General features: G+C 46.3%; 1 protein-coding gene across 4 annotated transcripts in view; it reads left to right on the top strand.

Moving 5' to 3' along the window:
- Nucleotides 1-14,134, top strand: part of ELF1 (E74 like ETS transcription factor 1) — a 73,975-nt gene that overhangs the window by 21,567 nt on the left and 38,274 nt on the right. The window contains exon 1 of one of the 4 annotated variants that reach the window (XM_072032518.1): nt 5,326-5,457. The exons of the other annotated variants lie outside the window; for them this stretch is intronic. The gene's annotated coding sequence lies outside the window, so the exon portion shown is untranslated. Of the gene's footprint in view, nt 1-5,325; nt 5,458-14,134 lie in introns of those variants that run through there. 4 annotated transcript variants of the gene reach the window in all.

Raw genomic sequence — 14,134 nt, 5'->3', positions numbered from 1 at the left:
CCCGCCGAGGGGGGCCCGGGGGAGCTCCCCGCTGCCAGGGAGGGCTCCGGGGAGGGGGGGGACGGGGGAGAAGCGGCGCTGGGGAGGGGAGCGCTGTGGAGGGACCGTGGTTGTGCGTGTCCCTCTTCGGTGTTTTCCAGCAGTTTGGGAAGTGGTGGTGGTTTTTTAACAGCTCCTCGTCTGCCAGCACCTTTGCTCTGCCTCAACATGGGGCTCGGAGGGGCTGAAGGTGGGTCGCGCTCGACGCCCCGCTGCTTCTGCCCAAGCAGCCTCTGGGTGCTGCTTAAATAAAGCAGGGTAAATCCTGCCAGCCCTAAAAACGGGCAGGTGCTCGCTTTTCCCCTGGGAATTACTGGGAAGTGATGATAATGGGGATCACGCCTGTGGTGGAGGGACCGGGCACGTATAAAAATGGGGTTAGTGGTGGTGGAAGGCGAACGGGAAAGTCCCCGAGGCGGTTGTGCTGCGCCGAGCTACTTCTCAGCTTTCGGTGGAGGAAAAACACCTTGGTACTCTTTAATTATATACTTCTGGAGTCTTGTGGACGAAGGAGTGTTCCCACCGTGTTGGCAGCTGAGCAGAAATGGACGCTAAGATCTGTAGGAGCGTGGGTCGCGCAGGTAACTTCGGACCCCGTGTTTCAGCCTCTCAGTTGAGAAACGAAGCCAAACATCTTCTGGAAACGCAGTGCCAGGGGGCTCAAACTGGTAGGCACAGGGGGGATACTTCCCCGTTTCGTTTGCTGCCCGCAGCTCGTATCTGACAGCGTAATGGAGGCTTGCTTAATGCTGTGACAGGGGAGGGAGGGAGAGAGCGCCCATGAAGCGGTCATGTTCGGGGTGAGAGCCTCTTATCGTCAGCCCTTCCCAGCCACCGCCTGTATCTTCCTTCTGCACCTTACCGTATGGTGTGTTGTCACTGTCTTTTGATTTTACGTTCTGCATTTTTTTCTGTCTTAAAGCAACTTTTTTTTTGTAAGGCCTTTGGGAATTTACTTGGTGCGTTGTTTCGCTCTGACAAATCCACGGAGGAAACGATAAAGCTACAGAGGGACTGCTTGGGGAAAAAAATGTTTTCAGTAGGAGGTAGAAGCTTCTTACTGAAGAATTCTTTAACAGCTTTGCATCTCCCGTTTTCTTCATCATGAGTTTTATTTTCGGACCTTAGGACTGAGGTAACAACCGTCTGCCGCGCTCGCAGCCGACAGAGCGTGAGCCTCCCTTTCCTTACCTCTTTCCTCCGCTTCTTTTTTATTATTTTTTTTTTTGTGTACCGGACCCCATCAAGACAGCCAGCCTCGACGTTTCAGCTATCCAGCCCGAAGTCGACTCCCAAGCCCCAGCTGCTTATCTTGGGCAGAGCTTATTTTCTGTGCGAAAGGGTGAGGAGCTGCCACTGCTTTCCCTTGAGCAGGGCTTCGCGGAGGAGCAGTTCCTCTTTGAAGGCAAGGCTGCCATGTTCAAGCTGTCCTGCTGCCGGGCGAGGGCTACGCCAGGACTACGTTTGTTTCTGTCTCGGGGGGGAGAAAAAAAAAAAAAGGAACCCCTCTTCTCTCCCTCACCCCCCTCCCTTAGGCAGGGATCTTTCTATTTGGATTGGATTTGTGGCTGATGAGAGATGAGCCATGGGAGTGGTATCATAAGATGCCAATTAGCTTGGACATTATTTCCAGGCCCATGCTTTTACAGAAATGCCTGTTTTCTAATGTGCTCTTTTTTTTTTTTCATCCGCTGACTGATAGAATTGCCAAGTCCATGATCTTGGCACTCAAACAAGAGAAGAGAGGGGGGAAAAAAAAAGCACAGATTTTAAGAATGTTGCTGGCCTAGTATAGCCTGATGTTTCAGTATTGCTACAAACTCATGCTTCAGTGGTGTTGTGCTTTCCTCTTCGGACACTTGTGTGCTTGAGAAAAATGCACGAGGTGTATCTATGCCTTTCTCTTTCTTTTCAGCAGAGCTGTGTTCAAGGGTGGGGACTACGGTCGACCTGTGCTAGGTGAGCTGCTAGCAAAGGCTCTGTAACATAAATTCAGGATTTACCCTTGTATCAGATAAGAAGCTTTGATCTCCAAAACAGCTTTCACTTCTTGCAAGTGTTACTAAAAGTTTCTCGGATTTCCCTGGCAGATTTTGTTGGTTTTGCTGACAGTTTTGGTAACTCTCTTGAGTTTTGTTGGGTGTGCAAAGAGCAATAAGAACTTTCCTCTGGAGTGATTCAGTAGAGGAGTGGCAGGAGGTGGAGTTCATGCTTCCAGCCCTGGTTATGCCCCTCTCCGTGAGCGCTGAAACTTAGCGGCGATACCCCAGTGATTTACCGTCCTTATCCTCTTAATGCCACTGATGTGCTTTAGAGATTATTTGCCTTCTTAAATCTTATTTAAATGTTCCTTCCCAGATAAAGCGTTTGAGAGACTATGCGTACTGAAATTGGAGGTCTTTTGCTTATCAAAAGTCTGCAGCAGCGATGTGAAATGCTCTAGACTTTCTCCCTCCCCTGACATGAAGGGGCTGAGCTCTGCAGGGGTAAAAATGGTTTGTTCTTCAGTATGGGCCTGGCTTCTGGCAAAGCCCCTGGCTGTGTCAGTCTGTGTGCTAACAGATCCCATTAGATAGGGACTGAAGCTTATGCATGCTTACCTGGATGTGTTTTAGGCCTTAAATACCTCACAGCTGCCTTTAGGGATGGATTGTGCAGTCCTATATCTGGCCTGAAGGAGATCTCTCACCTTGGCTCACGGCTGACTTTGGGTTGGGTGAGGATCTTAATGTGGAGACGATGCCTGTTTTGTTAGCCTCCGAGCTGCCTTCAGTTCTCAAACTGGGATGCACAACCCTTTTTTTCATGTATCGTGGAGAAATTTTGTACAGCCCAGCTAATTTCCTAGGAATAATGATACCAAATACATAGGTTGGAAACTGTGGGAAAGAGTTGCTTTTAGATGGATTGAATGTCACTGTTTGCTTCTATAATTAGTTTTAGGCTATTTCCAGAACACCCTATATTTAGCTAATCATCAACATTTCTGTGTGAATATACCGGATACATATATTTTTGTATTTTGAAGGGCATGTTTTGCACTTCTTGAGTGGTTACTGTTAATGCGCTGTCTCCTGACTTTGTCTGAGAGCTTCTTTCACGTTTACCTAATTTGTCTTCTTGCGTGGTGGTGGTTTGACTTCTGAAGTGAGCTCAGTAGAAATGTTTTGCCGTACGAGACTTTTTCAGAATGGAAGAAGGGGGTGAGCTGCATGCAAACTGCGTCAGCTCTTGAGAGAAAAAGAGCACGTTAATACATACTGTGGCTGCACATACAGTTTCAGCAGTCTCTGTGTTTTCCTAGAATTCCTGATGTTTCTCACGGGGTGTTTTGGCCCTTCATGAAACCGGCAGGTTGGGAGAAAGCTCCTTTGCTTTCACAAGTGTTGTATCAAGTCACTTGTGCTGTTCCCCGGTTCCCAGTTATCGCAGTGTTTGTTCAGTTTTATATTGCAGCCAGGGAAAGAAACAGCAACGTGCGATTGTGAAACTACGGTTACGACTTGTGATACCTAGGGCTGACCACTGTCAGGGGATTAATGTTTAACCTGCTCTTCCACCGAGACTCAATTTCAAGTTAAAAGCAAGTTGACAAGGGTGCTGTTAGGTTTCTCCTCTGTCTGCGTGCCCTGCTAGATATTTTTGGAGCTAGCGAGCAGTTTCCCAAGGCTGTGATGGCACGGTTTGTTTTTAGTGGACGTTGTCTCTCCAAGCAGAAGACCCTCTGAGGAACAGCGTTCTTGAAAGCCGTACCTTGAAGGCACCAGGACTTGGACGTTGCCTGCTGAAGGCAGAATCTGGCCTAGGAATATCAGTGGGAGGTGGTTTGTTAACGTTACCCACCCCCTTGCTCTTGGTAGGTTTGCTGTTTCGTGCTGTTTTTTTTTTTCCCCTCTCCAGAGCCTCTGTAAACTATTTGTTCCCCGTAGCTATTCAAAAATTGTAACAATGCCTGTAAAATAAGCATGGGAGCTGAACGAGGGACTTAGCTATCAAGAAAATAATTTAAACATTTACGTGCTGTGGAGCAGGGAGTGTGGCAAACTTACACAAATGGCAAGAGTTTGCTTTGCTGGCCACAGGCACCTCTAAGCCAGCTCGTGGAGATCTGGGAGCTCAGCAGGGCTCTCCAGATGCTCTCTGCTCTGGTATTCAGAGAGTGGAATCCTGCCTTATTTTTTTTTGTTTTAAATACTTCTGTTTATTTCAAAAAGAGAAAAGAAGGAACTGCAGAGAGGAAGTGTCTGTTTGGGGACTTTTTTTCTTTCCAAAAGGTGGTTTAGACATATGAATGAAAATGAAACTCTCGGTGTTGAGAAACAGCAGGCAGGCGAACTTGAAACTAGGTAGAGCTTGCAGCTTTTTAAAAAATACCGAACCTTTTCAGTTTGAAAAGTGTATTTCTTCCACTATCAGCTAAAAACAACACTAAAAAGTTGCTTTTGAAGCACCTAAGAGACGTAAAATTTTGTCTGATGGAGCTGCAGTGTAGAGAGCCAGTAATTCAGACCGTGTACAAACGGACTGGGGAGGAGGGGGGGTGTCCTGAGGAAAACTGAGAAGATAATTACCATTGGTAGAAAAATGTCCTAAATGTGCACTTCTGGTAATTATATATGTTTTAGGTAATACAATATTCGACCATTTGTTGTTGTGAAAAGCTAATTGTCTTTTAATACGATCCCTCAAACGAGCTGTGTGAAATGGTGCTTCGGTGGCAATGGAGTAGAAATAATTCTCAACAGTAACAAATGTCAGGAAACCTTTGCCAAGCCGTAAAACAAGGACTCCATGTTAAAAACAGCAGGGATAGTTACAGAAAAGATGCAATAGGTTCTAAGCCTTGTAGTAAAAAGGATGTATTTTGTGGATTGATTCTGGCGTTTGCAATGTTTAAAGCTTCTCTTACACGTGCCCTGTCTTCAGGTGGACTTAGGGAAGATTTTGTTAGCTTGTGCTGCTGCCAGGCTTTGTAAACCACCGATCCTGAGCTGCACGCGGGTGTGAACTGCTGGGTTTCTCCTGTGTCCCCTTGCAAGCCTGTTGAAAAAATAAAAAAAAATAATTTAAAAAAAAAATCAGTGGGAAGGTTTTGTGAGTTCATTTTTGCTGCGTTTGGAGAAGCTCTTGTGGCTCCGCCTGTCGTGGACGAGCTCGGTGCCTGCAGCCTGGCTGGGGAAGTGATGCCAGTGCTCGCTGCTGTCGCTGCAGCTTGTGTTTCCCAGGCTGACGTGCACGTCAAATGTGCTTGGGCCTGACCCCAGCTGCTGGTTTTTACTCAGAACTGCAGGTTACAGGCGTAACCACCCCCGTTGCTTCGCCACACGGCCCGTTAAACCCACGCAGCGGTGCTTCAGGTGGATGGATGTGCCCTGCAGCGCAGAAGGGAGCTTTGGAGAGAGCGAGTTTTGCTCAAAGGTAAACCTTTACAGCTCCCCTTCTGCAAGGTGGCATCTGCTGTGGCCCTTAGCTTCTTGACTCAGCAGCAGGTTGAGCTGGAGTTGGGATTTCAACTCTAGATGTGTGTTTTTGTGCATTTGCAAGCTTGCACCAGGCTAATTTGTTTCAAACTTAGCATGGTTGTGCCAAGGTTGAGGCTGTGGGATTACCCCTGCAGCTGCCTCCCCGCTGTTTGCTGTACCACCTTCTTTTTCCCCTCTGTGGTACCATGGGTTTTACCCCGTGTTTTATTGCCCTCCCCTCCCATCCACAGTCTGAACTGTTCGGGTGAGCAATGCCTTATCTGCTTCGGCTAAGAGCAGCCACGTTAGCAAATGAGGGCTCGTGCCATGCAAAATTGCCTGGCTCGTTGGCTGAAGCAGGCTGGGACTGATTTAGGAGCAGTGGAGCCGGGCGTTTTGTGGGATTTTTCGTACCACGGGGCTCAAAAATAAGGGGGAGGATGAACTGGCACAATTTTCCTTGGGACAGGGCAATTGTCTGCAGCCAAAGCTTCAGTGAAGACAGCATGTTGTGAAGAGATATCTGGGTACCCCATTTTTAAACCATTAAAAGCTTGTTTTCCAAATGAATTGTCTGAAGCGTACATCTAGATCCTTCTGGCCGAGAGGGGTTTGTTCACTGATAAATTAGGTTTTGTTGGAAGTTATGTAGTGGGGTACGTCTTGGTAATAGAAACTGGGAGGAAAAGGTTTTTGCGTGTTGGTTGGGGAATGTGTAAGTAAAAGTCTGCAATGTTTTGGGTGGAGGGCGAAGCTTCGTCTTCTTTGTTCCTTTTCCTTCTGGGAGAAGAGGGGGAAGGAAACACGGGGTTGAGAACTGTGCTGCTGCAGCTTTCTGAAAGAATGTTGTTACCATCTTGCTTTGTTAGAAATATTCTAGTTATTCCTGTCTGCTAAATCGGGTTATTGAAATGAAATGATGACCTTTGCTCTGAGCCTGAAACGGTCCGAGAGAAAAGCAGGTGTTGGGGAAGATCAAAGCTCTTACCTCGGCTGGAAAACGTGAAGATAGAGCTGAAGCTCCAGGGATGCTATATTCTTGCAAAACCTATAAAAACTGGGAAGAATTTGAAAAGTTGATTATGGGCAGTTGCCAGGAGCTGTGCTGCGATAAATTATTAACTCATTGCACTGTACTGCCTCGCAGTGCAAACAGTTATAAGCTGGTTACTGTGCTCTGCTCGGTAAGTCAACACTGTAAAAAATTCCTTGGTTATCTGGAAAATGTCTTCTTTGGGATGTTTATTAAAGGGACACCATAGGATTAAAAGTCACGTTTCCTTCTGGCAAAGGGGGGGAAGAGAAATCCGTGGATGCAGCTGGTTTCTGGGTGCCTGGGGGAGGCTGGTCAGTGGATGTCGCCTCGCTTGGTTTCGCTTTTGCTCCTCTCTACGCGGCGCTTCGCTGAGGCGTGATTCCTCCTACCTACCCGGAAAAACACAGTGGGAGCAAGGCAGTCGGCTTAGCACTTCTGGAGGCACAAAACAAGTTGACTCAGAGCTGTTTTGCAGGAAAAGGAGATCTGTGGAGACCACTCCTCCCTTCTTAGCTGTAACTGAGGTAGCTGAAGAAGTGTCTTAGCAGGCTCCTCGGAGCATCGTGGTGGTGCCGTGCTGCAGCAGCTTCTTCAAGGAATGAGGTTTCAACTTTGTAAGAATTAAGGAATCCTGATTTCTGCCTTGCTTTCTTAATTTTTATAAATGCAGATACCACAATGTTGTCCTTTCTGTTTTTTGTTTAAATTTTCAATGTTTGTGTGTTTTGACAGTCTTTAGTTGCCCCAAAATGACAATGACTCATAAAGGAACACTCTTACCGTTATTCTAGCCCTATACTTGTGCTACATGAATTTTTGACTAATTTAATAGTGTATAAACAATATACTTTGCATTATGCTTAGTGACATGCTCATGTTATGCTAATACAATATACCACGAAAATAATGACATACAAAACTTTGTTTGCTGTAATATCTGTGGCTTGTTAGCAGGGCACAGATGAACTTTCAGGGTTAAAAAAGAATATCCAGCTCGAGAGTAAACCATTGCTGGATCGGTGTCAACATCTGCCACCCCGGTTTTCGTAGGAAAACACTGAATCCTGCCAGTACATGTTGCAAGATATGACCAACGTGACTTACAAACTGAGAAGCAAATCTATAAAATGCTGTTGGCTACATAGTATTGTTGGAATCTGAGATGGAAAATACTTTTTTTTTTTTTTTTTTTTCTGTCCTCTTCTAAGTCCTTTTGCCAATCCAGCAGAATTTAGTAAGGTTCAGATCATGCTGCAAGGCTTTCTTTTTGTTTGGAAAGGCTTTTGAGCAACCATTTCTCTGTATGTTTTTTAATTTGTTGTCCGTTCGGGGTTACTTGAGTATTTGTCAAGGGTGGACTAGTGTCAAAAGTGGACTTCGAAATATTTCGGAAGCGAGCTTCTGCTATGTGTTTTTCCTGAGGCTTTCTCTCAGTTTGTGATGGGCCCTGTTCAGGGCTTCTTCTGACTTTGAAGGACGTGAATAGATCAAGGCCTGTGATGTGGAGGGATGTGTAGTCTTGCCTTGGTCACAGGGCTCAGATGGAGACACACGGAAAGCTGGGGACAAAGCAGGCTCTTGTCAAAGGAACCTAGTTACAGAACAGTTTCCTGATTAAAAATCAGGAGATTTTGGAGCCTGGGTGTCGTCAAGAAATAGCAAAGCACTGACTTTGAGATGGCTGCTCTTCTAAAAGTGCCAGTCACCCTTTGTGTGCAGTTTTATTCAGGAACCGTCCTGGGGTGGGGAGGGAGAGCACTATGGGGATGGAAACCCTTGGTTCCTTAAAGGGTAAAATGCCAGAAGCTCCAAGAAATCCAGTTAAGGCTTTTATTTTGTTTGTTTGTTTTAACTGTGTCTGAATTTACACATAAAATGTTCCTGGACTGTATTAGTAGTCAATAGTTAAATCTCCTAGATATCAGCTACTTTAAGTGCTTCAAGTGATACGTCTTTTACTGCGTCAGTGGGTGACCCTGCAGAGATGTAAAAACTGAGCTCAGAAGAGGTTTTGCTACCGCTGTGACAGAAAAAGGTGGCCGCTCGTGAGGGAAGGATATGAGGCCATCTTGATATTTTCCCCCCCCTACCTGGAGGGATGGTTTTGGGCTGGCTGAGGAGCTGTTTTCTGACAGACGATGTTATGGGGCTACCTGGGGCAGAGCAGAAGACGACTTAGGGAGGCTGAGCATAGGATGTTGCTTCTCTCGTAAATACCGCCAAAACCAGATACTGCACTGCCAGGAGTTTCTGCTTTTTGCTGAAACTTTGTGGTGTCTAATTTTGCTTCCTTAGGCCCTGTTAACTCTTTGTGCTTCTCCTGTTGGTCCTCAGTGGTTCCTCAGCCTTTATGGAAGGTAGAGGTGTTAGTGGTAGGATCCCTGCAGATCCCCCAACGTGTCCCCTTTTGTAGGACAGGATGGTCCTGTGAGGGAGACCAGCTGGGGCCGTGTTTGGCTGTGGTTCAGCTCTGAAGGTTTCTGCTTATTTGCTTGTTCATCTAAACCCAACCGCTTGGATTTTCAGTGGCTTAAAAACCTGTCTGAGGAAGGCCAAACACCAAAGGGTCCGGGACTGGTTGTGGTGGACAAGAACTTGGTGGCCAGAACTTGAGGCCTTCAGGGGCCATGTTGTGACAAGCACAACCTCATTACTCCCCCCCATCCAGCTGACCAGCTCAACATATTTCACTTTTCAGTCTTTGAGGCGCGGGCACCTCTTATTTCACTTTTTATTTTTCTAGAAGGAGTCTCCGAGCTCCTCCTCCTTGTGTGAGGCAGCAGAGCCCTGTCAGGAGGCCGGGCCCGGCCGGGGGAGCCGGAGGCGCGCTGAGGCACCGCTTGTGCCTCAGCCCGGGTATCGCCGCCTGGGTTTCCTGTCAGTTAAACCACGAGCCGGGGCAGATGCTCCCAGCGATGACTCCTCTTGCTGCCCCGGACAGCCATTATGCGAGCCAGGCGGTACCTTAAGAACGGACTTGGGGCCACACGCTCCTCATTGCAATCGCCTGTGCGAGACCCTTATGTAGATACCTGAGTAAAGATCAGGATTCAAGTGGTTCGAGAGAAAGCAGGGCTTGGACTCTTGAGGCGTGAACTGTAAAATAGTAACTAGGGGAGCCGCAGTCGAGCAGGGAGAGCATTTCTTTATCCTCTACCACAACTATAGGAGATCAGAAAAGTGTATGAGCAGCAGGAGGATTAAACATCACACAAGTTCACGAGCATCTTTCTGGGCAGATAATTGCCATCTTGCTCAACCTGGTGATTTTTTATTGTAAAATCGAGTAAACTATAGAATATATATAAATATATTTTCATTCTAATTCACTTGAGGGTCCATTTCTGAGGAATTTGTGGCTTCAAACAAGTTATTACACGTGTATTCTGAAATTAAAACAACAGAAAAAGCACATTGAAATGTGTGTTTTAAGAGAGATTTTTATCTGCACCTCATGATATTTAAAGCTAAATATGTTATTACAGTGTAGTTACTTTATTGACGCTAGACCCTAAAAATATCTTCCTCTGCATCAGATTTTAGAGAACTGAGTACTCCATGCATCAAAATTGTATTAGAACTGAAACTGGGCAGATTAGTTTCAGCCATTTTGACCGATTTGACGCTCTTTTCTTCCCCATGTGATGGTGTGGCTCCCAGACTGTTTGTGTTTTTATTTTTTCATCTGTTTGTGTGTTGAGTAGCCAGCAGCGAGTAGAGTTTGCTTTGGTGTGTGGTAAAACGTTTCTGTGTTACCTGCTCTTTAAATGATGGGGTTTTAGTCAGAGGGATGCATCCTCTGGGTGGCAGAGAAAGAAGGGTTGTGGGGGTGGTAAGGTCAGATAGATAAGGACTCTTTTTGTGTTCTTTGCTTTTTTATTTTCCTATTTTCTCTTGGGTTATGAATCAGTAGGCACCACGTGTAGCTCACAATGTTGGCTTGACCCCAGGGACGCAGCGTCAGGTCCCTTGAGTTTCTGCAGGACCAGAAGCCAGGATGAGAAGGCTAAAACTCCGAATTTCTGCCTCTGTGAAAGGCACCAGCTCTCCCATTCCTAACATAGCTGTGCTGGAAGCCTTTCTCAGCAACAGGATGCTTGTGCTGATCTCTTTCTCGGTTAGTTTTGACCAGTTTTTCTGAGGTCTGTGGTGTTGGAAAGATGCAAATGGGGTGTGCAGCCCTGAAGGGTGCATGTAGAAAAGCCTCTGCTCGAAGTTTGACAGAAGGCATGGTGTTGTTGTGTGTGTTTGTTGATCTTCCCAGCCACAATTCTGAAATACATTCATTGCATCGTGATCACAGCCAACCACGGCTGGTTGGAAACTGAGACTTTGCAATCAGACAAATCAGCCTTCGTAATCACAATTAGATCAAGTGTTAGGTGAGTGGAAAAAAAAAAGAAAAACAAAGGAAGCTGGAGGACAAGTGAAGGGATGGCTTAGAAAATCTGTAAAGCAACCTCCCCCTGTATTACCTTGGTCATGGTACCAGTCTACAGAGGAAACTCAGAGCAACCGAGGTCCTTTCTTATGGAGGTACTTGAGTTTCTTGGAAGTCATGTGAATGGAGAAGATCGGAGTTCAGGGGAGGAGAACCCTGCGTGTGTACACCTTCCCCCTGCAGCTGGGGCGCTGTAGGGTCCCACGGGAGGAGCCCCGGCTGTGCAGCGCAGGGATGCAGCCACGCAGCAGCCGTTCCCTCGTTAGTTCTGCAAAAGACTCAGGAACTTGAGTGATGAAATGAGGAAGAGGTGAGGCTTCAATTTCTCTCCACCTGCTTTGCGGGGGCTCTGAAACTTTCCGAAATAACCCAGGTTTTGTGGGTCTTTTCACGCCATGATCGTAAATTTCTGCGTCTAGTTCGTTAGCACTGAATTCCTGTGTCTCCTCGGAGCAGGTGTGCGCGCATACGGGGGTGACTTGGGCTTCAGAGCAAACGTTTCCCCAGACGTTACGAAATACTGACCTGTCCAGACGGTGCCTTCCCTGGAGGGACCTTTGCAGGCCCCGCTTCTTTTCCACATAACTCTGAGGAGAAATCTTTTTGCTTTTATTATATTAATCTCGTTGGACTTTGACTCACGTTTTGTCACTGTTTGACATCCCATGGTGGGAATTGCTGGTCTAGCAACAAGCTGGGAGAGAATTTATATTCCCTTAATAGCCAAGTTCACTGCTTTGAAATTCCCCAGACAAATAGTCTCCCTTCCTAATCCCACCCTACCCAAATGCTTTAGAACATAAAACGTAAGCTAAGCTGATATATAAGAAGAAAACTTCTCAAATGGCATGAGAATATCAGCGTCTCTCTTATCCTACAGTTTCCTAGCAAATGTATTTTTTATTTAATGTAAGCATCGTGAAGCACATGAGTTTTCAGAGTAACATGAGTGGATACAGGGCATTTTAGGGTATATTAAAAATCTGCAGTTTGAAAACTATTATTTAATATAATTACAGGTTGAGTGGATGTTCTTCCCCGCTATCATGGTGTAAGCACTCTCTTGCCTCGCATAGGTTTTAAAGGTGTGATTTTTAGATGCAGTATTTTGCATTTGGTGCTTTACCTAAGGTTTTTCCGCAGACATTTCAGTGAATCTGCCACGTGTTACATCCCGGCTAGATGTTCAGAAATGCCTGTACTCTTCATCTTGTCAATGCTGCTTCTCTCCTCTGCTCCGATTTAGGCAGCCCGATTGATCCAACCCAGCAGCAGCCTTTGGGAAGCAGCGATGCTGAACGAGTGGGTTATCTTGGAAAACAGTACAGGTGTTGGGTATAGCAAACTCCTGCAAGCTGGATACAGCTGATTACCTTGGTAAAATCTGGCTGATGTGAGACAAACCCGTAGGAGTGGGAAATGAGAGAAGCACAGGAGTGTTTGCCTCTCAAAACAGCCTTCTTAAAGTCTATCAGGAGAGCTGATGTTGAAGATGCTAATAGGGGAGAGACAGAAGGATTAGGATGAAGATCGAGGGAAGGAGATAAAAGCCAAACCTGTAGCCTCTGCAGCAATCAGGGGGAAGTCTCAGGAAGTTTTAGGGAGGCCAAACAATTCCGGTCCTTTTTCTGGGTAGAGCAGTGAAAGGTGTATTTGGCGTGGCTCAGCTGGGTGGGATGATCCGGCTAACCTGCACACAGAGCGCTCTGTGCGTGCCGTGCGGCTCCACGCCCACACCGAGCTGGCTGGTAACAAGGTGGTTTGTGTCCCAAACAAGTTACAGCGAGAGCCTGGGGTTTCTGTGTTGGTTTTGAAGTCCCTCTGGCTATGTAACGCTCACTCTTCCTAACCAAGGCCGTGTCTCCCCCTCATTTTCTGTGCATCTGTGCATGCTCTGGTGCTTTTTCGTAGCCGTTTCCAATTTCAGGTGCAGTTTTAAACCAGCGTTTTGAGAGCATTCGTGGAGTTCAGAGCAAGCTCCTTGGCAGGTGACTTCGCTCCCTTTCCTCCTTACTCCGGGAGAGTTTACTAAGCGTGTTTACTTGAGCATATCTGGAGTATTTTCTTACTTCGTGCTGTGGCCAGGAACGCAGGTACAGGTTACCCATGCAGAAAGCACGTACGAGTCGGGGCCGTGACTCATTGTGCTCAGGGAGAACATACAGCTTCAGCCTCCTAACCTAAGTGCCTCTGAGCCCTCCAGCCTGTGAGTTTCAAAGCTCTTCTCCCCCTTTTTATCATTTTTACTCCTTTTAAATATTTTTTTAGGTTTGTCACTGATAGGAGTTGTGGCTGTGCTGATCCCAGACTATGGCAAACGAGAAATCAGGCGGAAGAGTTAACTGCACAAAGCAAGAACAGGCCCGATGCCTTGATTTAAGAGACAAGCGTGAAACATCTGGGTTGTTTTGGTGTCCTGTTTGAAGGAACGTAACAGTCATAAATCCTTCTTAATGACTGCTTAATGAGTTAAAGTGTGTGATTAAGCAAAAATGAAGCTGAATGCACTCACGCTGAAAAAAGCAGTCACATTAGAAAAGACAAACTGGAGAAAAAAATGTAGGGGGGGGGAAACAAAACATGCTTGCCTGACCTGGAGGTTACTGGGAGGGTGTTGGTGGAGTCTGACTGCAATCTCTTACTTCCCTGTTTACAGCTGTCTTTTATCACTTTACCTGACTGTGGGCATGGGTTAGTACTTTGCACCCCTTCTTACCTTACTTTTCACTCCTGTTTCTACAGGCTTCTTTGAATCAAGTATTTCTGCTTGTGGAGTGGTAGGGGCTGTTGACACGCACTCTTGGGTGTTGTTTTCTTTTTTTTTTGTTTTATTTGGTTTACTTTTTTTTTTTTTTTTTTTTTAATTTGTATGGAAGCTCAGTGCCAACACCAGCTTTGTGATTTTGGCCAAGTAGGCTATTTGGCTAATTTTTCCCAGAGATGTGTTGGCTGAGATGTGCCTTTCTTGTCCCAACCTCCTAACACCACGCTAATAACAGTGCTGCGTTCTCCAAACCCTTACAAATAAAACCATCACGGTACTCCTTGGGTCATTTCCCTCACCCAACTCTTTCAGAAAGATCCTAGATGAAGAATTATTGAGAACACGGTGACTGGGGCACGGTAGGGGAACCCTGTGGTACTGCCTGCAGCCTG

Source organism: Anas platyrhynchos, chromosome 1 (genome assembly GCF_047663525.1).
Source record: "Anas platyrhynchos isolate ZD024472 breed Pekin duck chromosome 1, IASCAAS_PekinDuck_T2T, whole genome shotgun sequence".
Taxonomy (NCBI): domain Eukaryota; kingdom Metazoa; phylum Chordata; class Aves; order Anseriformes; family Anatidae; genus Anas; species Anas platyrhynchos.
This window is presented reverse-complemented; position numbering and strand designations above follow the sequence as displayed.